The sequence below is a fragment of the Gopherus flavomarginatus genome, chromosome 1 (assembly GCF_025201925.1).
Source record: "Gopherus flavomarginatus isolate rGopFla2 chromosome 1, rGopFla2.mat.asm, whole genome shotgun sequence".
NCBI classification, from domain to species: Eukaryota; Metazoa; Chordata; order Testudines; family Testudinidae; genus Gopherus; species Gopherus flavomarginatus.
Window position 1 is genome coordinate 190,880,981 of NC_066617.1, and position 27,753 is coordinate 190,908,733.

Genomic DNA, 27,753 nt, shown 5'->3' on the forward strand with positions numbered 1-27,753 from the left:
GACCAGCTGTGAAATTTTGATGCAAGTTCAAAGTCAAAAAAAAGAGAAGTTTGGAGGGGTTTGGATCTAGGGTTTCAGTTTAGGTCTCTGAACTTAAATACTCTGTGTATTCAAGTCTGGTGCTGCCTAGAAAATTACTGCTTCAAGTTCCTTTGCTTCTGGTATATCTGGAGAGTTGATGTAACAAGGATGGTCTCTGAATCTTTACATTCCAAGAGGGGGATAATCCAGTTCAGTATTTCCACAAAGCAAAATTACTTTTGGGAAAGAACAATAGAGAACTTGAGCCAAATTCTGACCAGTTATTGTTGCTCACATCTGGATAAGGTACAGACACTACTCTGGAGAATTGGAGGGTAGCAAATATTGTGGTTAGTTTTTGAAAGCTGTTTTGGATTAAACCAGTTAAACTTACTTCAAGACAAGGGAAAGGGGGAGAAACTATAATTTAAAATTGAATTATAAAATACTGAGATGATCATAATAGAAACTAACCATGTTATTAAAACACAAGAAAAAGAAGAGTCAGCTGACATAATTTTCTTGGACTTTTACAAAATCCCTCATGAGAGACTATTAAAGAAGCCATGGAATCCCTTGGTGAGGGGTAATGTTCTCTCATGGATTAGAAACTGACTAAGAAACAGAACACAGGATAAGAATAAATAGCCAGTTTTCATCAGAGCAAAAAGTTAACGATGGGGTTCCACCAGGTTCCAGTGCTAGGGCAGATGTTGTTTAATTTGTTTATTAACGATCTGGAAAAAAGGATGAGAAGTAAGATGGTAAAATTTGCAGATGATACAATTATTTATGTTAGTCAAGTCCAAAGAAGACCCTGAGGAACATCAAAGTGACCCATCAAAGCTACAAAAATGGGCAACACAATGACAAATTAAATTCAGTGTCAATAAATGCAAGGTAGTGCACATTGGAAGGAATAGTTTGAACTGCTAATGCATTTTACTGGATTCTAAATTACCTGTAGCAGTTCAGGAAAGAGATCATTGTTGTAAACAACTCAGTGAAAACATATGCTTAATGTTCAGCTGTGGTAAAAACAAGCAACAAAACCTAACCACCTAACTATTAGGCTACTTAAGGAACAGGTGGGAAATGATACTGATAAGGCCATGATGATATTATATAAGTCGTTGGCATCCCTCACCTTGAACGCTATATTCGCTTTTGATGAGCCTTTTGTCAAAAAGGATATAACAAAAATAAGCAGGGGTTCAGAGGTAGGTAAATAAAATTATTAGAGAAATGAAAAATCCTCTGTGTAAAGAGAGATTGAAAAGATTGAGACTGTTTAGTTTGTAGAGAAAAGGAGCAAGATGGGTAATGTTTATCTGTTATAGACACAGTAGATAGGTTGTTGTGCTGCCTTTATACTGATTCTCACTACTAACCTACTCAACTAGTTCTTTTCTCTGCTTAGTTTCCTTAAAATTCACTATAGAATCTAGAGATAAGAAAGACCCTTTAGCTTGTAATGTTCTAAACTTTATGGCTGTTTTGAGATATATGTACAGACTATGCCTATGAATACATGTATCTGTATACCGGTATATAGAAAATTATGCTCATAGTCTGCGTATGAAATATACAGATATACACATAGTTGTAATATACTTGGAGTTTTGCTAAAGATTTTTGTTTCATAGCATCTCATAAAATCTTATTCTCAAAATTAATTCAACTGGCTTGGATATAGAAATACTGGATTGAAAATTGGATAAAGGACAAGAAACAAAAGATAATGATAAATAGTAAATTGTTAAATTGGGGGGGAACAGTAAAGGGGATTCCACAGAGATGTGTGCTAAGTCAAGTCTTATTTAATATCTTCATTAATGGGCTAGAAGAGGGAGTGAACACCATATTAATGAAACTCAAAGATAACAGTTAACCTGAAAGATTTGTGAACTCCAATGGAGACAGAAAGTTGATACAAAGAGATCAAGAGAGATTAGAGATATGGACAGATAATAGGAAAAGTGAGATTTAATATGGAGAAATGCAAGCTACTTTTGTAGCACAATAACATTGTATACAGCTAGTTGACTCAACTGCTTATTCTTTGGGGTTCAAGCCTCCTGTTCTCCCCTTTTTGTGTCTGGACCTTGATTGTCACACAGACAATGCAGATAGCTTACACTGATACTGGGTGAAATTCACCCCATGTAGTGGGCCCTCATAAAGGCCTACTCATCACTTCAGTCCTCAAAATTGAGCACAGATCAGATTTAAATTATGTATCGACCTGTGCTGGCCCTCTACACAGAGGTGAATATCATCTGTTGTCCTTGTATGGTCTGCTTATCATTTCTTTAAAGAATATGATGAAATTTACCTGACATTTATTTTCATAAAACAGTGATGACATTTTCTTATTAGTCTATTCTTTCCCAGTCCTAATATTCAACTGTTTCATCCCTGGTAATTTTTTAAAATATTTATCTGGACTAAAGATCAGACTCCTGCTGTTTACTTTAAAAATAGATACCTCATCAACCTTCCTCCGCTCTTCTACAGAGGCTCTCAGTGATGCCTCAGCATTTATCCACTGCCACTACTCAGTTATCCCATATACCAGTTATCTCCTACTCTAGGTGTAGAGAAATACTGTGGTATGTCAGATGTCTCTGGGCAAATTCTGACTTTTTAACAGTAACTCCTTCATGTTCCTCTGTCAATTAATATTAATATCAATATTGAGGAAACAAATCAATTAACTATTTTTACATAATAAGACAAAATGACCTCAATAGTACATCATGGTATGATCTGAGTTCAGTCACAAGTAAAAAAGGAGGACATAACATATTCTGTCTCCATTCATGAGTTTTAGTTTAGTTCTGTGGGTGGTGATGGCCCCGGATGTAATGAAGTACCTAACAGAGAGGTGAGTGATTGTGGTGAATGAGAAGGCTTTGTCCTCACAGACAAGTTATTTCCTTTGCTTAAAATCTCATTAGCCGTAACATCTGGAAGGGATAGGTGGATTATGAAAAAAGTCGTGATTTTCCATTTAGAATATTTTCCCTCTTTTGGGGGAAATAAGCTGAAATGTAAATACCTCCTGTAGATCTTTAATCCCACACCTAAACTGTGGGAGTAAATTCATAGAACATATTTGAAATTATTTTCTTTTGTGCATCAACCCAGATTACTGGCCCCTCAGCAGACAAAGACACCATTCTTTTCTAGTATTCTAAGTGAAGAATTCAACCTTGGATCATCTTGAAGAGTTGGGAGGATCCCAGAAGACATGATTGTAAACACAATAATCAAACTAAGGATGCAGACTAAAGTGTAATGCCACTTGATGCTTCATATGCTTTCTAATTTTTCCCAAACAATTATAAATTAAAGGGATGTAAAAATATTGTCATGTTCATCTGATGAAGATATAATTAAGAATATTAATCTAGATAAAATGTATTAGCTGTTTCCCAGCCAGGCCTCTCTCACTCTCACTCTCTACAGCCACGTCTCAATTTATGATAGAAATTAAGAATTAAAAGTTTGCTTTCCATCTGCCAATCATCATCTTGTGGCTTCTTTCCAGCAGTAGTAGGAACATATAAACAACTTGTGGGCTGCCTGAGCACCCTTCCTTCCTAGATAAAATTGAAAAAACAAAAATATTAGAGACCTTGTTCTGTTTCCATTTGTCACCATTTCTGACATTGAAATACTGGCCCCACTGAAGTAAATGGCAAACCTTCCGTTTACTTCACTTGTGTCAGGTTATCTCCGAGAATCTCTAAGGACTTATAGGAAGGCCCATATCTTCTTTCAGATATGCACTGTGGCTATCTGATACTTGGTATAAATTCTTTATTTAAAGGTCTTATTGCAGCTTCTTAACCAAATAGCCATATACACCATGGTTCTGCCATTCTCTAAAGACTGCAGCTTCTCAGATCCACATGCAGCAAGGTATCCTCGTTACAATGTGTTTGTGGTTTGGATAGAAGTGAGGTGTTTATAACCAATCTTTGATTCCAAATCTGCTTTGTAAAAAAAGGCAGATTTGCTCTGAGGGCCATTTCACAAGTAAACTACAAGTGACTTGGAAAGGATTATGCATTTGAAACTATGACATAGTCTAAAGATATGTAGAATTCACATAGCCAGGCAGTTTGCACACTGACTGCAAAGAGGAGTAGACTTAGTGTGCAAACTGCCTGGCTACGTGAATTCTACATATCTTTAGACTATGTCAAAGTTTCAAATGCATAATCTACTCACTTAATCCATCACTCCTGTGCATCCTGTGGATTTCTGATGCACTTTCAAATATTTTTATCTCCTTTGTGCCAGTTCTTCTAAGCAGAACTTATTTGTTTCAATGGGGAGTTCTGCATAAAAACTCAGGGCCCAACATGGCCATATGAGTAGATCACAACAATCCACCATTTTTTCATATGTCATAGATATGATATTAATTATATTCATCATTTTTTATTTTTGTTCAGAATCGTATGTGAGAGAGAACACAGCAGCACAGAAATTACTTACAAGATAGGTACACAGTGTTTGATGGCATGCAACATGTGTAATGAAAGATACCCCAGATGCTGCCTTTCAACGTGTATTGTATGCCACAAGCTCAAAAGCTGATGCTTGGAATACCTTCCACGTCAGTGATAAGCAGGCTAGTTGCCAAACAATAAGGCAAAATGTTGTCTCTTGTATTGGGTAGTATATTTTATAGGTGATCTGTGTATATTTTGTGGCTGTAATGGTCACAGTGAGCTTATGAAAACTGCAGCAATTTTACATTTTAAACTATAACTTGATCACACATATTGTATAGCAATTAAACTCTTTTCAGCACAACATCCTTTACTCTCTCATCATTCCAACCACAGTTTCTAGGCTGATTTATTTTACAGTGGCAAATAAATTAATAGGAATCTGTTGGGAAAATAACACAGCAGGGCACAGATCATCCAATAAGTTATTGGAATGTATTGGAGACATTTTTTTATTTCAGAAGGTGGAGAAAGCTACCAGAGGGAGTGGCTGTTCTAGATTTAATTTTGACAAATAGGGAGGAACTGGTTGAGAATTTGAAAGTGGAAGGCAGCTTGGGTGAAAGTGATCATGAAATGATAAGAGTTCATGATTCTAAAGAGTGGTAGGAGGGAGAACAGCAAAATAAAGATAGTGGATTTAAAGAAGGCAGACTTTAGTAAACTCGGAGTTGGTAGGTAAGATCCCATGGGAAGTAAGTCTAAGGGGAAAAACAATAGAAGACAGTTGGCAATTTTTCAAAGAGACGTTATTAAAGGAACAAGAGCAAACAATCCCACTGCGTAGGAAAGATAGGAAATATGGCAAGAGACCAGCCTGGCTTAACAAGGAGATCTTCAATGATCTAAAAATCAAAAGAGAGTCCTACAAAAAGTGGAAACTAAGTCAAATTACAAAGGATGAATAGAAACAAATAACACAAGTATGTAGGGACAAAATTAGAAAGGCCAAGGCACAAAATGAGATCAAACTAGCTAGAGACATAAAGGGTAACAAAAGAATTCTACAAAAACCTTAGAAGCAAGAGGAAGACCAATGACAGGGTAGGCCTATTATTCAATGGGGGAGGGGAAAATAATAACGTGAAATGACAGAGGTGCTTAATGACTTCTTTGTTTCAGTTTTCACCAAGAAAGTTGGTGGTGATTGGACTTTTAACATAGTGAATGCCAGTGAAAATGAGGTAGGATCAGAAGAGGCTACAATAGGGAAAGAACAAGTTAAAAATTACTTGGACAAATTAGATGTCTTCAAGTCACCGGGGCCTGATGAAATGCATCCTAGAATACTCAAGGAGCTGACTGAGGAGATATCTAAGCCACTAGCAATTATCTCTGAAAAGTCATGGAAAACCGGAGAGATTCCACAGGACTGGGAAACAGAAAATATAGTGATAATCTATAAAAAGGGAAAGAAGGACAACTTGGGGGATTACAGACCAGTCAGCTTAACTTCTGTACCTGGAAAGATAATGGAGCAAATAATTAAGCAATCAATTTGCAAACATCTAGAAGAAAATATGGTGAAAAGTAACAGTCAGCATGGATTTGTCAAAAACAAATTGTGTCAAACCAACCTGATAGCTTTCTTTGACAGGGTAACAAGCCTTGTGTGTAGGGGGGGGGAGTGGTAGATGTGGTATATCTTGATTTTAGTAAAGCTTTTGATACTGTTCCACATGACCTTCTCATAAATAAACTAGGGAAATGAAACCTAGATGGAGCTACTATAAGGTAGGTGCAAAATTGGTTGGAAAACTGTTCCCAGAGAGTAATGAGTGGTTCACAGTCATGCTCGATGGGCATAATGAGTGGGTCCCACAGGGATCAGTTCTGGGTCCATTTCTGTTCAATATCTTCATCGATGATTTAGATAATGGCATACAGAATACACTTATAAAGATTGCAGACAATACCAAGCTGAGGGTTGCAAGTGCTTTGGAGGATAGGATTAAAATTCAAAAAGATCTGGACAAACTAGAGAAATGGTCTGGTGTAAATAGGATGAAATTCAGTAAGGACAAATGCAAACTACTCCATTTGGGACAGAACAATCAGTTGCACACATACAAAATGGGAAATGACTGCTTAGGAAGGAGTACTGTGGAAAGGGATCTGTGGGTCATAGCAGACCACAAGCTAAATATGAGTCTACAGTGTAACACTGTTGCAAAAAAAGCAAACGTCATTATGCGATGTATTAGCAGGAGTGTTGTAAGCAAGACGCAAGAAGTAATTCTTCTGCTCTACACCTCTCTGATTAGGCCTCAGCTGGAGTATTGTGTCCAGTTCTGGGCACCACATTTCAGGAAGGATGTGGACAAGTTGGAGAGAGTTTAGAGAAAAGCAACAAAAATGATTAAAGGTCTAGAAAACATGACCTATGAGGGAAGATTGAAAAAATTGGGTTTGTTTATCTGAAAAAGAGAAGACTAAGGCCTGGTCTACACTAGTTGGTTATTTCAGAATTAGCCAAGTTAATTAAAAAATAAAATGATTTCGTCCACATGACCAAGCCATTTTTTTCAATTTAAAGGGCTCTTTACTCCAATTTCTGTACTCCACTTCAGCAAGTGGAGTAGCGCTTAAATTGAGATCACAATCCGGGGTTAAAGGTATTGTGGACGCAATTCGACATTATTGGTCTCCCAGAATGCTCCCTTGTGACCGCTCTGGACAACACTCTCAACTCCGATGCACTGGCTAGATGGGCAGGAAAAGCCCCGGGAACTTTTGAATTTCATTTCCCTTTTGCTCACCATTAGCACAGGTGACCATCAGCACAGTCCACCCTCACAAGAGACCACGCAATCCCGGGTTCACAGATGAGCTCCGGCATGGTCTGAACGGGAGGTACTGGATCTCATCGACGGGAGGTACTGGATCTCATCGAACGTTGGGGAGACGAATCTGTTATGGCAGAACTACGTTCTAAAAAAAAGGAATGCAAATATGTACACTAAAGTCTCCAGGGCCATGACGGAAAGAGGCTACTCCAGGAACACAGAGCAGTGTCGTACAAAAATCAAGGAGCTCAGGCAAGCGTACCAAAAAGCCAGGGAGGTGAACGGGCACTCTGGGTCACAGCCCCATACATGCCGCTTCTACCATGAGCTGTATGAAATTATGGGGGGTGACGCCACCACTACCCCACCACTGTCCATGGACACCTGCAAGGGGGGAGTTGCACAGAGCGAGGAGGAAGAGTCATTGGAGTATGAAGAGGAGGAGGAGGACAGTGCACAGGCGGCAGGTGGGGAATCCATTTCCCCCCCTAGCCAGGAACAATTCTTAACGCTGGAGTCAATAGCCTCCCCCTACTCCCAAGGCGGGCTCCCGGACCATGACCCTGGAGAACATACTTCTGGTGAGTGAGAGCCTGATCGGAGCCACGTGGTGAGGGGTGGGGGGAAACACAGCCACGTTGGGCTCTTCGCGTTTAGTTTAAAGGGCTCATCCCTGCTCAGAGCCCCATTGGAGCCAAGCGGTGGGTGCGGGAGGGGAGAGGGGGGATTGTGTGAAGCGATCATCCCAGAGAGCCCGCAGGCCCTCTTTTAATATGGCAAACCCACCAGGCATTGCTTGCTATGGGAAAGGGGGCCCGGCAGTTTGAAAGCACTGAAATGAATGCGGAAGAAGCAGAACCCCACGTGCCCCTAGGGCTTACGATGGCTGCCTGCAAGCTCAATTCTGTTGCCCGGACGTGTGTGATGGCTTACTCACACCAAAGTGGCAGGCACTTCAGTATAAGAGGCAAAATGCTAACTTCTACAGAAAGAACATGTGCTGTGTACTATGAATTGCCTGTTTCACTGAGAAAGAGTGTCCCCTTTGTTCTCTGAAATGTATCTTTTAAAATACTACCCTCCCTTTTTCTTCTCCCGCAGGTGCAAATGTTTCAACGTGGCCCCTATCTACTCTGTCCCAGAGGCTGGTCCAGATTAGAAGGCAGAAAAAACGAACTCAGGACAACATGTTCTCTGAGCTCATGCAGTCCTCCCACACTGATAGGGCCCAGCTGAATGCTTGAAGGCAAACAATTGTAGAGTCCCGTAAAGCATTACAGGAACATGAAGAGAGGAGGGATGCACGTGATGAGAGCAGGCAGGACACTATGGTAAAGCTCATGGGGGAGCAAAATGATATGCTGTGCTGCATGGTGGATCTAATGTGGGAAAGGCAGCAAGACTGCAGACTGCTGCTGCAGCTCCTGTATAACCGCCTTCCCTCCTCCCACCCAAGAACATGAAAGAGAAGGCTACGGGAACCCACACACTCAACCCCAGAGGGTCACTCAAGTACCAGAAAGCTGGCATATGCGAACTTTTGATTTGGTTTCTGGACTTGTCCTTCCCTCTTCCTCCACCCCCGTCAACCCAATACCCCTTCCCCCCCGGTCTACCTTCTGATTTCTCTCAATGCGTTGTGCAACAAATAATAAAGAATAGTTTTTTAACAATTGTGACTTTATTTCCTTTCAGATATATAGGAGTGGGTAACTTCAAGAGAAACAAACACAACTGTTACACCATACCCTGGCCAGTCATGAAACTGGCTTTCAAAGCTTCTCTTATGTGCAGCGCGCCCTGCTGCACTCTTCTAATCTCCCTGTTGTCTGGCTGTGCAAAATTGGCTGCCAGGTGAGTTGCCTCAACCTCCCACTCCTCCATAAACGTCTCCCCCTTACTCTCACAGAGATTGTGGAGCACACAACAAGCAGCAATTACAATTGGAATATTGGATGTGCTGAGATCTAACTGAGTCAGTAAACCACGCCAGTGCGCTTTCAAACGTCCAAAAGCACATTCTACCAACATTCTGCACTTGCTCAGCCTGTAGTTGAACTGTCCAAGGTGCCTGTGTACGGCTTCATGAGCCATGGCATTAAGGGGTAGGCTGCGGTCCCCGAAGATAACTATAGGCATTTCAACATCTCCAACAGTAATTTTCTGGTCTGGGAAGTAAGTCCCTTCCTGTAGCTGTTCAAACAGACCAGAGTTCCTGAAGATGCGAGCGTCATGCACCTTTCCCGGCCATCCCACGTTGATGTCAGTGAAACATCCCTTGTGATCCACCAGTTCTTGCAGCACCATGGAAAAGTACCCCTTGTGGTTTATGTGCTGGCCGCCATGATGTGCCGGGGCCAAGATGGGAATATGCATTCCGTCTATCGCCCTGCCGCAGTTAGGGAACCCCAGCACATTAAAGCCATCACAATAGTCTGCACATTTATCAAAGTCACTACCCTGGATAGCAGCTCGTCATTGATTGCATTGGCTACTTGCAGCACAACAGCTCCCGCAGTAGATTTGCCCACTCCAAACTGATTTCTGATTGACCGGTAGCTGTCGGGCATTGCAGGCTTCCACAGTGCTATGGCCACTTGCTTCTCAACTGTGAGGGCTGCTCTCATTTTAGTGTCTTTGAGCTTCAGGGCAGGGGACCGCAAGTCACAAAGTTCCATGAAAGTGGCTCTACGCATACAAAAGTTTTGCAGCCACTGGGAATCATCCCAGACCTGCAACACTATGCGGTCCCACCAGTCTGTGCTAGTTTCCCGGGCCCAGAATCAGCATTCCATGGCACGAACCTGGCCCAATGCCACCATGATCTCCCAATTGCCACATGCCGTGCTTCTAGGAACGTCTGTGTTCATGTCCTCATCAGTATAGTAATTGCGCTGTCGTCGCTTCCTCGTCCAGATTTGCAGGTACTGCACATACTGCTGGATAATGCACGAGGTATTTACAATGGTCAAAACTGCAGCGGAGATCTGAGTGGGCTCCATGCTTGCTGCGCTATGGCACCTGCACGAGTAATTGTGGAAAAAGGGCGCGAAACATAGGGGAGCTGTTCGGTTCAAGATGGCCAATAAAAGGCAGGAAGTGGTTGCCTTCTGTAGCATCTGCCGTAGCTTTCACGGAGGGAGGAGCGAGTGACGACACACACCCAGAAACACTCGTGAGAATGTTTTCCCCCACCATGCGCTGGGAGCTTAACCCAGAATTCCAGTGGGCAGTGGGGACTGAGGGAACTGGGATAGCTACCCACAGTGCACCACTCCGATATTTCATGTTAGCCTCGGTACTGTGGACACACTCTGCTGAATTCATGCACTTTAGTGTGGACACACAACACCGAATGTATAAAATCAATTCCAAAAATTCAAATAGAATAACTTTGAATTAATTTTGTACTGTAGACATACCCCATGAGGGGACATGATAACAGTTTTCAAGTATGTAAAAGGTTGTTGCAAGGAGGAGGAAGAAAAATTGCTTTTCTTAACCTTGGAGGATAGGACAAGAAGCAATGGGCTTAAATTTCAGCAAGGGAAGGTTAGAATGGATGTTAGGAAAAACTTCCTAACTGTCAGAGTGGATAAGCACTGGAATAAATTGCCTAGGGAGGTTGTGGAATCTACATCATTGGAGATTTTTAAGATCAGGTTAGACAAACACCTATCAGGGATGGTCTAGATAATTAGTCCTGCCACGAGTGCAGGTAACTGGACAAAATGACCTCTCGAGGTCCCTTCCGGTTCTATGATTCTAGAATGGACAGTGAGAATGAGGTAGAAGATGAACTTCAGATAACTATACATGGAGACACAAAGCTGCAGTTCAGGAAAACCATAACCTCTGAAAATCAGAGAGCTGATTTTAATAAGAGTTCTGTTGTACTAGACATGCTCTTCTCTACAGTAATTTCAGTTCAAGTGCCAGATATTTCTAAGTATGTTCTTTGTGTGTTGATGTATAATTCCTCCTAACAAGAAATTAAATATGAAGGGATCAAATATCAGTTAGAGCGTATAACGACAATTTCTTTCAGTTAAATGTCTGCTTTCCCTTTGTGTGTATTCTTTGGCTATTGTTGGTGTGGTGGCTTCCCATCTACAGTTCCCGCCAGTCAAAATATCTTTCTAGTATTTCTTATCCTCTTTGATTCTCCACTCTTTTCTCCATTGCCTAATGCCTCTTGAGTTCTTTCTCCCTGTACTGTTGTTTCAAATTTAGCAGCAGAACAGTTTATTTAGCTCCATGTAGCAGTTAGAGATGCTGCCTGTATGAAAGACCCTATATGATATAAATTTGTGTAATTAAATGTTATATACAGTACAAACATGGTCTCAGATGGGGACAACCATAATCTGTGACTAAGGAAGGGCTTGGATAATTGGATGAGCTAGCTCAGCAGATTCTGAAGTTGGCATTCAGGCTCAGAAGATCCCGAGTCAAACTTCCAAGCCTGCTGCACTAGTTCTCCAGCTGGCTGATTCACTCAGCAGGGCTTTGGGCTTTATGTGGTGAAAAACATCTGCATGCATCAAGACTTGTGCTTCAAGGTCTGTCTTGACAGTTAAGTTCCTGAATGAGCCAGAGCGCTGTCACTCTAGCCATGGTAGTAGTCACCATTCACAAAATCTAATTTACCTGACACCCTGTGGGTACATAACCTTCAGTGGCAGATTAACAAATTTGCCGCCCCTAGGCCCACAAAAAATTGCTGCCCCGCCTCCCCCCCTGCACCAGTTCACCTTCGCTCCCTCGCAGCAAGCCTGGGAGGGGGGAGAAGGGGAGTTGTAGTGTGCTTGGGGGATGGCGGAGGTGGAGTGATGGTGAGCTGGGACAGGGAGTAGTTCCCTGCCCCCCACCCCGAAGAGTTACTCCCCGCGCCCACCGGCCCCAGGTCACCTCCACTATCCCCCGAGTGCACCACTACTCGCTTCTCCCTCCCTTCCAGCACTTTTGCGCAGCAAGCCTGGAAGGGAAGGGGGAGAAGGGAGTTGTGGCACTCAGGGGATGGCAGCGGTGGAGCGCTGGTGAGCTGGGGCGGGGAACGGTTCCAGGCCCCCCAAGGTTACTCCCTGCGCCTGTGGGCCCCCAGCTCACCTCTGCTCTGCCTCCTCCAAGCGCACCACTACTCGCTTCTCCCGCCCTCCCAGCGCTTTTGCGCGGCAAGCCTGGGAGGAAGGAGGGAAGCGTGGTGCCTGGGGGAGGAGGCGGGCTGGGGATTTGGGGAAGGGGTGGAGTTGGGGAGGGGGCGTGAGCAAATTTGCCACCCCTGAAAATTTGCAGCCCTAAGCCTAGGTCTTGTTGGCCTAGGCAATAATATGCCGCTAATAACCCTATTTTAAATACCAGGCCAACTGGGAAAACTGATGTTTGGGTAATCGATGACTGGCTCTATATTTCCATGGTGGTGACATAGAAGAAGAGGGAAGGAAATAATTTTGACAATACAGAATATTAACTATAAAGGACTAGTGGTGGCCTAACAATGCAGGATGTGGCAGATGAATTGCCAATTGGTGCCTTTGAAACTGTGGATTTATGCTGGTCATTTTGATAGAGTAACTAACCAAAAGGTAACATACTATAAGTGTATTCGCTGGGAACTTCCATCTTTTTTTCAGTCACATTTAACTCCCTTTTCTGATATTTTCATCCGTTTATAGAGTCTGAGATAAAAACTAGGTTAAGCTGCAGTTATCAATAACTTTAGGGATATTGTACATATCCCCAGTCCAATCATTACAAATTTAGAAGATTCAGAGCTCAAGTTACACTTAAAAGAATTTCAGACATAATAACATACGGAAATGCATTGTTAAAGCACCCAAACACCCTTAACTTGATCCTGCAGTGATGTCATATAATAAGGATACAATTGTGATTAGTGCATAATAAATCTTGTAGTCTCAGATTTGATTAAAACTGGATTTTAAAGGCACAGTAAAGATTTGTTTTGGCAGGACATGTGCACAGTGTCACTACAGGGCAGAGTTAAGGGTGTTTGGGTGCATTCCCATGCTTCTATAAGATAATTGAGGAGAGAAGCCCAGGCAAAAGTAGAGAGCATGACAGTCTGTAGGAAGAAATGAGGTATAGATGGGATGGAACTGATGGGGAGGAGACATGCAGAAGAAGATGGAAAGCCAGTACAGAGATGTGCTCGGAAGATAGTCTTGTTAGTACTGTTTCAGTAGTACTGGAAGGGGGAAATGAGACAATTACAAGCAGTGAGACCTGACTGAGTTTTGATTATTTTTATTTTTTATTCACTTACTTTTAATAACTGCTAAAGGAAGTAGATTGACTTTCATGCAGTTAAGGTAAAATTATGCCTTTTGAAATGCATATATCCCATTTATCAATGGGAGCAGACATGCATCAAAGGGCAGAATTTGGCATAATTTGTGATTGACAGTACATGTGTATAAATCTTGTGTATCTATAGAAGTCCTAATGTAGATTCGTTACAGGTGCAGTATTTTTATATTCTTTAGGTCTAGTCTATGCATGAAACCCCTCAGTTATATACACATTTTCAGTCTCTGTTTTTTGAAAAACAGTCAAAACTACAGATTGTATGAGCTTTCAATATTCATTTTTATTTACTTCAAAAATGCAACAGATTTGCTTTGTGATTGCTTTTCTGAGGGAAATGATGCATTGTAATCAATTTATTGTGTGCAATTTAAAATGTCAAGGACATTTTTGTTACTTAACTAGCAGCAATTTTTCTATGTGGGTTTTTGCTGCCTTTCTATTTATTTATTTATTTATTTTTAAAAGATTTTCTAATATTGAAGTAAAACTATTTAAACGACATGTTTCTCTGAGAATTCTAGTCCAGCATATCTTAATAGAGTACATACTTGTTATTGTCTTTTTTTTTAAATTAACACTCTTTAAGACTTTAGGGAATAAGTAAAATAGATATCAGAGACTCTTTTTCTACTACTGTATTTTATAATAAAAGTTTTTTCTTTATGATTTTTTTCTGTGCTAAGATATGACACACAGGCAAATGTTTCCTTGATTGTCTTGATAACTGACTAGGAAAGTTCTTTAAAGATGTTAAATATTTGTTTGTAGTAAAAATGGCATCTGAGTGTATAGTTCAATTAGAATTTCTTAGTAACAAAATGTAGGAAGATGCAAATTGTTCCTATGTACACATTAATTTGATGAAATGAACTTTTTTTATTTTTGTTTCTAGAACTATGTGTGGATTCTGTAGATACTTAGGCCAATCTTCACTGTTGGTTGAGTTTATTTAAAGAGCTTTTCTAGTCACCTTTGAACCCAAACGATTTCTCCAGATGTACTGAAGTGAACAATGTAAAAATCTTGCTGCTTCAGCAGAACAAGATCCAGCTGGCAGGGAACTGGATCTGCAAGTCATTGGTTACAGCTGTGTTTCGATTTATGTGATGGTTGAAAAAATAAATTACTAGATTAAATGGTTAGAAAGAGGACTCTTTGTTTAGCCCTTGTGTGGGGACTGAAAGTGTTTATGGTGCTGTTTTCTACACAGCCTTTGCAAAGTAAGCTGGACAAACAGACTTATTCAAAACTCCTCAGAAATGTTGCACATTCAGCTTTATATCATCACAGAAGAAACTGTATGTTTTTGTATAATGCTGTCAACCAGCAACTGTTTTAAAGGTCTGTGGCCTCTAATGGTGGCAGTCACATTTCTGTCTTTTAGGCATCGTAGTTTATCATTAGAAGCTCTTTAGTTTAATAGTTAAACGCTTTAAAATGTGTCTCTTAACATGCAGGCCACTGTCAAATTCATAAATTGTTAAAAGGTTTATTATTCCAGTTTTGTAGATCACTTACCTTTCACTTTGCATAATAATGCTGATGCAGTTGTAAATCTGGCACGCAACAACTTAGAAGACTAGATACAATGAAATCAGAAATTAAATGCCAACAGTTTGGACTACTGAGTATTTTCTTTTAATGTTCTAACAATTTAGATGAATATGCTACTCAATGCAGGGATTAGGTTTTATTGCACTATAGCCCTGATTCTACAGAGACATACATGCTTGATTTTATGTACAGTGAGGATTTCCATTGACTTCAGTGAGAGTACTCATGCTTCAAGTTAACCACAAGTCTTTGTAGGATTGGAGAGGGAGGAAGAAGGAGTATGCTTTGCTAAGAACTATGCACATTTTATGGTGCTGTATTTGGGCCAATCTCATGACGTATTGGGAGCCCCCAACTGTCATCAAAGGTAATGCGAGTTTTGGGTGCTTAGCCTTTCGCATGATTGGACCTGACGTTCTTGAGGTGAAATCCTCACTCCATTGAAGTCAATGGGAGTTTTATCATTGACTTGAATGATGACAGGCTTTTACCCTTGGAGTCAGAGTCTGATGCCCTTACTCAGACTAACTAGTACCATATCCCACAAGTGATTCCACTCAAGTAAATGGAACTACTTGTGGAGTTAAAGTGCTACTTAGTGTGCAGAAGAGTATCAGAATCTGGCCATTAATAATAATAAATTCAAAGCCTGCATCTCAAGACCAGATAAATGTAAGAAAAGATCAATAACATGCAACTTTCAGAGGTGAAAAAACAGGGAAGTAACTGTATGATTTTAAAGCTTTAGCCGACTTGTGGTATAGTAGTTTACAAACCCAGAGACATTTTCAGTGCTTTGTATCTGTTTGTTCAGCCTGATTTTCTAGCAATAATTTTAAGCAGACAATTTAGTTTCATTTTACAATTATAAAGCTGTCAGTGGCCATGGATTGATATCAGTTACATTGTAGCAATTAAGGCACATTTCCTAAACAAATGCATAAATAAATATGGAATATGATGGTTGTATTATGTTATAATTGTTATTCTATCAAGATTTAATTACTTTCTTAAATAGGTTTTGCACAAATCTTTTTCAAAGAGCTGTCAGTATTCTTTATGAAATCCTACGCAATGCTGACAAGAAGAAGTACTAAATACCAGAACAAGAGTTCTGTTCCAAGTCAAAAATGAAATCATATAAGCTGGCCAAGTTCCACCATAAACCACCCTCAGAAATACCAGAGGCACACTTAAAATGTTTATAATAGAATATTTCCCCCTTCCCGTTTTTTTGTCCCCTAGCAGCATTTTACATTAAGAACCATGCAACAGAAAGTCGTGGTGATGCAGAATAAATAACCATAATGTATCAGAAGCAGACAAAGGTGTGATTGATCTGTCTGGAATTGGCAGACTCTTTCGCTGCATCAGGCTGTTTCTTTGATCAATGAAGTTATAGCCTCTGACCCTTAAAAAAATCAATGCAGTTGATTGAAAGGGAAGAGACAGAACTGTGAGAATGCAAGATAGTCTTTAACCTTCACTGTCTAAAAAGTTTTGAATATTTTTGCATGCGTTAACACCTACAGTTTCATATTTTATTTTTTAAAAGATTTACATTTCTTCAGCTCAGTTTTGAAAACTCCTGTAACAAAGTTCTGGAAATAGTGTCTCTTATTGTGAATGTATGACACAAAGGCATATCCTTTAAACAGCATCGTTCATGAAAGATACACACTGCTGTGCATCAGGTTTTCTTGTGTAAATTCTAGCCCTGATCCTAGCAAACGGCCATGCAGATAGTCCAGTTAATTTCTCTGTGAGTGTAGCCTAAGTAAAGTTGCTCAATTATTTTGCAGGGTCAGGCCCGCTGAGTGTTGCAACTACAGGGTGAAATTCCGGCATGGGAAAGTGGGACCTCTGGCAAGAAACAACGTCTTTAAACCCTTTCCTGAACGTCTGTCAATAGATACAAAATATAGCTATCCAGGAAATAAAGAAAAGAGAAATTTCAGAAAATATATTTAGCTAATATTTTAAGACTATATGGGTCTCTGAATCTGATGGGATTAGCAGACTGTATCCCCAAATAAAGCCTATCAAAACATTTAAACTCAAACTTTTGCCCCAGTGATCATGCATTTTATTTACCATGTTTTGTTTTACTCCCAGGCTGTTTCTTCAGATTAGACTATAGCAGTATTAATATGAAATAATTAATAAAATCAGACTATAATGTGCTCTTCAATAGACAAAACAAATTAATTCACTCGGTGTTTCATGCTTTTGGACTTCTTGAAAATGAATAGGTGTCTCACTGGTTATTTTGTATCACAAATAATTAAAAATGAAAAGATTTTTTAAAATTGAATATATCAATAAAATCAAATGCCATTTAATACGGATGAATATACTTTCAAAGTAATTCAGACTGCAATAATTTGTGCTGTCATGTATATTAATTTTTATTAAGGACAGGTAAACTGATAAGGCAGCAAAAGGAGGGTAAAGTTGTAGTTCCCAAGTATGAAGAATTCTTGCAAACTTGCACAGAAAGAGTTGAAAGGTCGCTTTTTCTGTGTAAGTTACTATTTTTGTGATTTTTTTTTTAAATTCAGCTTCTGGTTGTGCAATTAAAACGAGATACATTATGCTTAAGTAAGAATCCTGATCACAGTGAGGGGAAACATTGTCAGTAAAACAACATTAAGGGTGGGTGTGAGGAAGTTTGAATCAAGGAAGCAGCAAGATAGATTTCCTATTTCTAGTTCATCTGGAATTTTTCTGAACTCTTTATCTCCTTGCTGTTCAACAGGAAGAGTTTTCCTGAACAGCCATACAAAGGTATGCCATACCGGTCACTCTCAGTCTCTCTCTTAAACACTCACTCGAACAATATGTAAAAGAGATACACTAAGAGGCTAAACCATAAGCCTCCACTTATTTGCACCTCTACAAAACAACTGTGTGTTTTTATATCCCACTTGGCGCGCACACAGATTATAACAATTGAAACCTAGACACCACAGTCACACATTTGATATCGTTTACATTTCCCCTTCCTTTTTAGGAAGATATAGTCTAATTCCCATGCAATAGTATCTCTTTCTTGTTGTCGTCCACCACCTCTTTCCTTTACATTGTGTATGTGTACATATACATATTACACACACAGAAAAATCTCATTAATATTAAAAATCACATTTAGTCTCATTGTCTAATCCCCCCTCACCACTCCCAAAAAGATATCTCATACACGAAGGTACTTTGACATCTAACATCCATGTCCAGCCTCTCTGCTCATCTTTCCCTGCCCTCACCCCATAAACAATAGTTGCGGAGGCACCTCTATTATTTTTTGGTAACTGCAACAATGGCTGCTGATCTCGTTTTGCTCTTTATATACAGACTGCATCTTTTCACTGTGGATGTGAATGCTGTCCCCTTGTGGATGATGCTCGCAGTCTAAAATGCCGTCTGTGTTGTACTGCAAAGTAAAGCTGAGCAGTGTGTCTGTGTGCCCTTCCTCTGGCTGATTTTGGTGCTGAACGCATCACCTTCCTTTTTATCCCTAAAGGACAATAGCCAGCTTCTTCCTGTGTCTTGTGCCACTGTCAAAAGAGCCCATCCCTGTAAGGATATGAACCTGCGATCTTTTTTTCCCCAAGACATTAGTGGCCATGTTGTCTTCATGTCTAAATCAAGGTAGAAACAAAGTAATTCCTGGCTGAGGACTAAGTCCCTTGGATCCCTGTCAAAAGGCAACTGTGCTAAGCACTGAATCATTTTCTAGGATGAATCTTACTAAAAAGAAATAGGCAATTTTTTCCGTTTCTACATATGAAACCGGTTGAATCACTAAATCAGACATTTGATCCCCAATAACTATATGTCTTGTATAATGATATTGCAGAAAGTTTCCTTGAGCATGCTCCAAAAAAATGTGATCTGATTTACAAGACGTATTTCAAGAGTGCCATACCCATGCTCCTTCAGGTGTAGTCCTCTGTAACAGATTCCCTCGACTTCCTTGCCTAAACCTTTTATATTGAGACAGCCATTGAGTGCTGCTATCCCATTCTCGTGCCTCACCCCTACCCTCCTATCCAGCCCCAAAATATAGCGAGCACCAAAATGTGTTCTATTTAACTATATACCTTGAGATATAAAGCATATTCTGTCAGATGACACTCGTAGAACTGTATGGACTTATGCTGCACATCCTGCTTCTCCAACTGAAAACAGACCTACAATTAAAAGGTGTGGTTCTGGGTGGAAACAAAGGCAATGCATACAGAGATTGATGTTGCTGTGAATGTAATGGGGATTATTTTATTATTTTGAGTGTGCTGGTGGGAATATAGCAGTTTTAAGTAATCTGGAGTTCTGGATTTGTTTTGGTTCCCCCCACCCAACGTGTTAAAACTTGAACAAGAAAGATATACGACTTTTGCTAAGATGTTTTTGATATAAAGCTTTCTGATCTTTTCAGAATTTGCAAAAAGAAAAACTTGTTATATTGATGGAATTTTTGTCTGTAAGCAGGAAATGTTAATCTAAAATGAGAGCTAAAAGACTCTGCTTCAGTGGCTGAGACTGACAGCTCTGCGTTTCTGCTGTTGCATGTGGGAGAAAACTGTGGATGCAAAATGTAAAAAGACAAGGGAGATTTTGTGCAACTCCAATATGCATATAAAGGTATCGACATAAAAAACTTTTTAACAGCTGTTCATGGACTAAAAATAGTTTATCCTAGAGGTTGCTTCACCAGAAATGTATGGTCCCTAACTAGGTTGTGGGAGCAAGAGTTCTATAATATTGGATTAGTAGCAAGGGGTGAACAGCTCCCATCTAATTCAACTAGTCCTGTTGTATTTGTAATCTCCAAGGAAACAGCTGAGTTGAATGTTAATTAAACAGTGTTCTTTGATCCACCCAGCCACTCCCAGAGGCATAATAGCAATCATATATGGCAAATCCATAATGATATGTTTAAACGAATGCATCTAACCTAGCCATATTCAAACTTAAAACATTTTTTGCTGCCCCACCTCCTTATCCCATACCATTTAAAGCCTAGGGAAAAAAGCTAAGTTAAACTATAGTCCATCTGGAAGGCAGAGTGACAGGAAGCATAAATTCCTTTTTAAGGCTGTATAAGGGTTAATGATTAGAAGAGTGGAATCAGGAAAGACCTTAAGCCCAGATCTATGACAGTGGTAATTGAGCTGATTGACTACGACATCTCATTTCAGACGACTATTGATTTAATTTAGTCTGTGTGCCCCTTGGTCCCAAAGGTGCTCCCAAGTGAAGCCTCAGCACTTGAACCTGGATACTTTCCCTCCTCACCATCTGGACATAAATTTACAAAATGTGCAGCCATTTAAAATGTTGACTTGTCCTCATGGTTTTACTCTAAAGTTTCTAATTTGAGCAGATTAATGTTTTTAACCATTGAGGAGACAGAGGCAGAGAATGTGAGGTGGCACAGACAGAGGAGGAAAAACAAAAGATGTGGCTAGTATCTGCATCTGTTGTTTTTGATTTGCAGAGCTAGCAAAGGCTTCTTTTTGGAGTCTGTCCACAAAGCTGGGCTATCAGGAGGCAGTTTGCTGTACACAAATGTTCAATTATTAAAATAGAAGACGTTTTCCCGCCTGTGATACCCATAGCAAGGTCACGACATTAATTTATCCAGGGTATTGTGGGTAACTATACAGAAAAAAGCATAAAGGGCACAGATGCTGGAGCAGCAAAAAATGGATGAGTCTGAGCAAATGGAGATTAAAAGGGGATGACCAATCTAATGTACGTATAGCAGTAAGAAGCTGGCATCCGTCACAGACTATTGATGGCAATAAGTATTTTAAGCCATGCTGTGAATGTGTTAATTTTTTTAATACCTCAGTAAATGCCAAACTGAATGCTATAATCCTGTATTTTTTTTCAGTTTTCCAAATCTGATTTCAGTCTTACTTTTGTTGTCTCATGCTTGGCGTTCTTCTCTCGCTTGCTTTCTCTGTCTGTGGGTGTGTGCCTCTCTCTGAGATTACAGACTTAACTGTTTCCTAATTGTCTACTTTTGGTGTATTAATGATGATTGGTCATGAGTTGGTGTACAAGCTGGGTTTAGATTTCATACCATGATGTTTTTGTTTTCTGTAGTCTGGGGGGTTTGTAGTGTTTTCTCTGGAACTTTTCTGCAAATAGATGCCCTTCAGGTTTGCTGTCACAGTTATGTTGCCAAACTGCTACCTTAGTTGGTACTGCAGTGTTGCATTGCATGTTGGGATCTGTCCGTGTGGGTAAGCTGAGAATTTCTACAGCACCAGACAGCTTTTAGAATTGGCTTGAGAATTGTGTGCTGCTCATCCCTCTTTTGTAAATAATTTTTATACTACAAATCACTGTGTAGTGGTATTGTCTGGTAAAATAATTGCTCACGTAAAAAGGGAATGCTAGTGAGTTTATTACACTGTATGTCATGAAAGTACTTGTTTTAAGAACAAAGGAACAAGGTAAAAACACACTCCATAACTGTGCTTTATGGATTTCATAGTCTATAATACAAATGTGCCTGCATTTTATCTAACAAAGCTTTGTTTTATACTGTGTATATAACTTACAGGTATTGTGCATATGTATAATACATACATTATACACTGTACTATATATATACACACACACACACATAGAATACTCTAGATAAACGACAGAATATATAGATCAATATATATGCATTATGAGGTATCGCATGCCCACTGTTCTGTATATTGAGTAGTATATATTGCTTCTGTCTGTGTGTGTGTGTGTGTGTGTCTCTCTCTCTCTCTCTCTCTCTCTCTCTCTCACACACACACACACACACACACACAATTTTGTATAAGGAGGTCTAAAAGAATGACTAATGTCTTGTGAAGCATTGATTTAAATCCAGCAATTTATTATTTCAACACCGTATTGGTGATTCAGATCTTGGCAATGATTTGGCTAAAATAATATAATTCCTACCAAGTGAGAGTACAACTAGTTTTAAAAAAGCCATCATTTGGATTCATATTAAAATTAGAAATTTTCGTTTTCATTATTCATCAAAAAATAGGAGAAAATTCTGGATCCCATCAGCTTATGTCCTTTGCACCAATATTTATTCAAGCAAGGGAAAAAATGAAGAAGGCGTAGAATGAACTCTAAGACTGTTAAAGAATTGCTGGCATTATTTCTCCCTACATCACGTGTGAGCCTGGGTTGCCTGCTATTCCTGAGGCAGAGGATCGAGGATGAAAGTCTGTGTGTCAGAGCCTGTTTTCACAACTGCATTTGGAGATCTGTCTTATTGATTAGGAGAAAAAGGGGGAGGGAATAGGAGTGTGAGGTGAGGGGAGGACCGACTGACTACTGGCTTATTGCAGCTCAAGACATTTTCTTCCGGAAAGATGTCAAACAACTGAGACACTGCAACAGAGGAAGTAGAAAGGTGGAAAAATAAGAAGAGGGACCCTTTGGAAGAAATGAAGGCATTTCTTATGAGAGCCTTGAGGCTTTTTTCTTTTTTTTATCCTTCCAACATCTGACCTGCAAGGGCTAGAGTGACAGCGTCATGCAAATGCTGCAGTCCAGCAGGTCTGAGAGAGGGTGGATGCTAGACAGTGAGTTAATGTTAATGATGAGTGCAGTGAAAATACCAGCCGATACCACCCCCTCCACACACAACAGCTCTGAGTCAGCATCCGCTGCTTTGCCTTGCCTTTTTGTGTGTATCTGTGTGTGCGCGCATGTGTGTGTGTGTGTGTGTGTGTGTGTAGCTGTGTGCGTGTGCGTGGAAGGTAAAAGCGAGTCAGTCAGTGAGAAGCAAAGGTACGTTTGAGAGCAACTAAAATCTGACTGATTTCCATCTTCAGAGCATCAGATGTATTCCCTAAGGAGGATGGGTCTATGTGATGGGGGTGGTGTAATTATGTTAATGTCATATTTATAGAGGGGAGAAATTTTTCATTCTAATTATTAGTTTGAAAGCCGTGGTCAAAAATTGCTTGGAAAACCATGCTCTGTTTTGTTTTGTTTTGTTTTTAAGCATGGAATGAAATCTAGGGAATGCTTGGATTTTTTTTATTGTTTCATTTAACTAGTTAGTGTCTAAGGCATAACTGATTGAATAGAGCATACCAAATGACAAAGAAAAGCTCCTATATAATGTTGCATTATATCACTGACCAAAATATTTAAAGTAATCCAAGATGTATTGAAATCTGAGGTAACATTTGGAGAGAAGAGTGAGGGAGGGCAAGAGGGTAGTAAGGCAATTAGCAAATATTTTCTTCAGCATAGCTTTCTGTACAGCTTACTTGTAAATGGATGATTCACCTGTTCTACTAGCATATATTCTAATTCTTCCCCCCTTCTTCTCTTTTTCCCTTTAAAGCTGAACCGCTTCCTGAAGAGCACTGAATTTTCTATACCAGATTCTACTTCAGTGGCCAGGACCTTTATGGCCACTTATTCTTTTGCTCTGGATTCTGAAAAAACATCATGGATCCATCCCTAAAGTAGAAATGTTCCTTTCCGTCCCGCAAGCAAGGCTAAAGATTGGAGGAGAATGAATGTGAATCTAAATTCAGGATTGCAGTCATGCTATTAAAAGTTTTCAGCTTCAGAACAAAATGATTTGGGAAATATGATCAGTTTTCTTACTCTGTCAACAATGTTTAAAAGTTGTAGGTGGTTCAAGTGACTCGACTCAAATAACAACAATCTTTGCATGTCAATAATTTCTCAGTTTATGGAGTGAAAGGTAGTTTTGAGTTTGGAAAAGAAGCAGTTGTTAATATCAGCCTGTAATGGGATTAAATGTTGAATATGAGGAAGAGGCAAAAAGTAAATAAATGCCCGAAAGTTATCCTTGCACTGAGGATGGGTTTAAAATGCTTTATATCCTAGGGCCCACCTTACTGTAGAGGTATAATGGGGAAATGTTTCCATTAGAAACCCATTAACAAGCATTTAATCCATCTTTAGAGCATTAGAGGAAATAGAATCAAACATTTACTGTACAAATCTGCTGCAAGCAGACTTTAACCCATTTACAGACTTATCCTTCTGATGTATTGTACTATGGCTACTCATGAGTCAGAATAGCAAAGATTTTATTTGTACTCCTTTTTTCCAAAGTTGTGGAATCTATTCTAAGTATCTTGATCAATCAGCTGATATTATTGTTTTGAATGTATGTGTGTATATTGCCTATTTATTTGATCTTTTCCACCCCCTACTTGAAAAGGTGGGGGGGTTTATACAACAGCAACAAAAGTTTTACTGAATGTAATCTTGACGACTAAGTGATTCAGATTATTTGAAGACGATTTCTACTGGATCATATCGGACTTTTCCTAGTCCCTGAGACCCTAACTTGTGAGGTTTTTTAGCAACAATCACAAGTCAGGCTCTTGGGACCTAGGCGGAGGGGAACCAGCAGCTTTGGACTTTATTGATTGTTTACTGCAATATTAACAGAACCAAAGGAGATTTTCTTATCTGGGGGAAAATATTTATTTCAGATGTTAAGCACTAGTGTTATGCTACAAAAAAATTGCTTCTGTGTATTGTACAATATAAAGATTCTACATAATTTGTATGTTTGGAAAGCTATATTGTAGTGGATAACATATAACATTTAGAATTTTAATTTAGAAATTTAAAATGAATGACAGATCTCTACATAAATCAAGTACTGAAGAATAAATGTTTTCAACCATAATTTGCTATTATAGATCCTTCTGGTGGATAATAAAATGAAACACATTTCCAAATGTATTGCTATAATATTTAATGAACTTTTTGAAACTTACAAATTATACATTGATCTGTGAGGCCTAGCAAATGCATTCATACTGTTGTCTATGGGGTAATAATCTGAGCGTGCAAGAAAACTGTTGCTTCTCTTTTCCTGTAAGGCAGTGCAGAGATTCCTTTATAGTTGTAACTGTATCTCTTAGTCTATATAATAATACAATAAAGGTTCTAATTTGGTATATTAACCCCTTACTCTGAAAGAAAAGAGAAAGCTGGTGTCAAATTCATAATCCTGTGATGAAGTCACTTTGCACACAGAACCACATACTTTTCATTTACTTACTGTATCTCAGCAGAGAAGACCGAACACCAGGAATTAGGCTCAAACTTTAGTCTCTTCCCTCACTTTTTACTTTTCACTTATAAAAACAGATTAACTTCAGTGGCTGAATACTTCAGTGGCTTCAGCATAAGATTTACCAGGACACAGCTGCTTTGTAATGTCTATCACTCCTAAAGTGCTGAACCAGAACACAGAAAAATTGACTGTATTTCTTAATGTTTTATAAGAAATTTTTTGGTCCTGATTAATTTTTGTTCAGTTTCCTGTATTTAACCCAAGATGGTGCAGCACCCTGTTAATAGTATACTACTGTCACACTTCACTGATTGAAACAAAGGCTTTACTTAGGGCAAGCATCTAAACAATTTGGTCATTTTGAAATTAATATTTTGGCTCCAGTTTATTTTTTCCACATATGTAGGAGGAATTGTGTTTTATTGTAATGCTATTGTTAAAATAAATTATTATTAAACAGAATAATTCAAGGTTTTGTTCTCCTATTTTCTTACAAAACAAAACACACTCTGTATAGTTTTCAATCAAGTCACTAAAACTACAGTTCAAGCTTTACTTTAAAAAAAATTTCTTACCTGTCCCAAAGATATGTAGTTTCTAATAATGATGAAATTGTTTTCTTCATAAAGCCATCAATCTTGCATGCTCAGAACACTTAAGAGTTACTTGGAAACATTTGATCCATCCTAGATGTACTAGTAATTCTTTTAAGGAAAGGTGTATTGACCTATGATGGTTTCTATTTATGTCACCTGAGAGGAGTAGATCTAAATCTGAGTACACAGAACTAAAATATCAAACCAGGATGATGGACTGATGAGGCACTTTTGTAGCAATTGACTTTATTATACATAATAGATTCTCTGACTTGTTTTAAAAACAATATTAAAGGTGTTGATCAGGTGAACAGGTATTCTGCCCTGATAAACTATATAGTGAGATCTAAATATATTGCAGGTGGTATAGACATGCTGATATATATCATCTATGGTATTTAAAATATGCATAGCATTTTCCAGAGTACAAATCCTGACTATGCTTCATTTTTCAGATAAATTATGCACATAAATGTATACATGAGGGATCTGTAGTGCATTTAGGTATAAGCACAATTTTCTTGAATGTGATTAGTTCATATCTAATTTGTCCATGTCTGTGATTCATTTTACAATTATCCTTAAGTGTAAAAAAAAGACATTAGATGCTGCATTTTGCACCTGTCTCAGTCATGAACTAATAACACAAAGATTCCAAATATTTTCTGACAGTGACAGTGGTGATCAAATGAATCCAGAAAATAACCCTGTGTGGCTTATTTAGTGTTACATCAAAAACATGAATCCAGTGAAGGGGGCAGAATATTGGCTCTGCAGCAAAAGCTTGAACTCTGATAGTATAGTGGGTATTCTATACCAACCCTATTCACCACTGGCCCTTGGAAAAGGGAGAAAAAGTTGGAGCACACTACACCTTTTTATCTATTCAAACAATGCCAAACTAAGAACTGGCACATAATAAAGCCTTCATAAAAATATATAGCCCTGTCTTTTACTCAGGCAAAACATCCATTGAGGTCAGTGAGACTTTTTGCCCATGTCCAGACTGCATGATCAAGCCCACAGACAGCCTATGGAATGCAGTCTTTTTTATACTTTGGCAGGATGTATTACTTCTTTTTATTAGCTGCTTGACAGCAAACAGATCTTTTGTGCTTATGATTTATATATCAAAAATGTGTACACACATGCACACATATATAATGAAAATTTAGAAAATGTATATAAATTTATATATATATATAATGTGTATTCATTCATGTGTCTGCTACTTTTTCTGTTGCAGTATAATATTTTCTAAATGCTATATAATATGTGATTTTGGGTAATCAGCTCATGCTACAGCTTTTAAAAAAAAACCCTCTAGCAACAGAGAGAGAGAGAGAAAAAATGATGTGTGATGCATACAAAAAAGGAGTTATATTAACAATTCGATGAATTCCTAGTTGGTAGACCAGACTGAGCCAGACGCATATATTAACGGCTGTCTGCTGCTGATGTGAGCCTGCTCAATGCGGTGGAAATGAAGGATCACCTAGCCCCTGACACCAGCTTATTTGTACGTTTTAATTTTAAAAAGGAAAATTACTGTTTTACATAAACATCTTAACCCCTGCATGATTTTCCTCCTTCCTCACCTTTTCCTTCATATTGTTTGCTAATTTACTGTCAACTTAAAGTGCTGTTTAGCTGGAGCCCAACAAAAACATCAGTCAAAAAGCAAGGGGAAGTATTAGCTTTTCTTTTGTCTGCCACATACAATTGGGTTATTATCATGATAATCATATATTTTAACTTTTAATCTTCATAGGGAGGACACACATTTTCCAGGATGTCATTTTTAAGCATTTTTAATTTCAACAAAGACAACGCTTTTCACGTTATAC

At 39.0% G+C, this 27,753-nt stretch overlaps 1 long non-coding RNA gene across 2 annotated transcripts in view; it reads left to right on the forward strand.

The window, feature by feature from the left end:
• The window catches only part of LOC127055707 (uncharacterized), a 78,884-nt gene extending 53,115 nt beyond the window's left edge, over positions 1-25,769 (forward strand). For both annotated transcript variants that reach the window (XR_007775583.1, XR_007775581.1), the window contains exon 3: positions 23,586-25,769. This is a non-coding gene — a long non-coding RNA (uncharacterized LOC127055707). The remainder of the gene's footprint in view (positions 1-23,585) is intronic.
• The last annotated feature ends 1,984 nt before the right edge of the window (positions 25,770-27,753 follow it).